Source organism: Cariama cristata, unplaced genomic scaffold, assembly GCF_000690535.1.
Source record: "Cariama cristata isolate BGI_N322 unplaced genomic scaffold, ASM69053v1 scaffold38073, whole genome shotgun sequence".
Taxonomy (NCBI): domain Eukaryota; kingdom Metazoa; phylum Chordata; class Aves; order Cariamiformes; family Cariamidae; genus Cariama; species Cariama cristata.
The window spans coordinates 9,066-10,094 of NW_009608484.1; positions in this window are offsets into that span (position 1 = coordinate 9,066).

A 1,029-nucleotide genomic window follows, 5' to 3' on the forward strand; every position below is an offset into this window, starting at 1 on the left:
TTTAACCGACTTTTAAAGGAGGGATGTGCAAAGTGACCGCAGTGGAGCTTTGAGATGTCCTAGTGAACCTATTCAATAGGACCTGGATTGTGGTTGAACTCTCGTCTTTGTAAGACATTGCCTTTGAATAAAAAAAAAATAAAAAATCCAAGTGGCCTCACAGCTTTCTAGTGGTAAGAGCTCTAAGCAACAGCACTAGGTGATTCAAGCTACCTAAAATGGGAAGAGGACGAGATGCTGCTGAGCATGTCTGTCTCGGGCCGTCATATCTGACTACATTGAGCAGAGCTGTGGCAGTGTACATGGGGTGGCACGCAGAGCTGCTGTTGCGAGACTGCTTGTCCTGACAGATTTGAAATAGGCTCTGTGTGTTTCAGGCACTGCTGTGCCAAATTCATCTCCCTTTGTTTCACTAAGCCTTTGGGCTGGTGCAGTGAATAGCTGCAGAGGTGATTTTTCATAATGCACTGGCGGGGGGGGGTGTGGGTGTACATAAGCCAGCAATCCTCACCCTCCCTGCTCTGTGGTCTGGAGTGTGGCTAAAAGAAAAACTCTTTTGCTCAAACCTCAGACAGTGGTATATGTTTTGAGTTGACAGTTTTGAGTTGAATTTGTGACCCTAGCAGATACGGTCAGAAATTTGGGCATCATTCTTTACTATTTGATGTGTGAAATCATTCGCTTTGGGGGTGTGTGGCCAGACATACTTCTTTTCCTCTATGTCAGGCACCATTTGGAGCAATATAGCTCAAGCTGAGGATGTGCTGTAAAAATACGCAACCTCTTTGCTGCCCAGATGTTTCCATTGTGAGCTTTTGAAGCAGAGCCTCTACGCAGAGGGTGTTCTTTGCAAACCTGTGGTGTCTGCCCTGAGCACGTGTTTACCGTTTCCTACCTGCATCCTTCGCTGCGTGGGAACGTTCTCTGATAAATATTGGGTCTCCTTACAAATATTGGGTCTCCTTACAAATGGGGGGTGGGCCTGTTAGACCTGACGAGGATGCCTTCTCGTTTAACATGCTTGAAAGG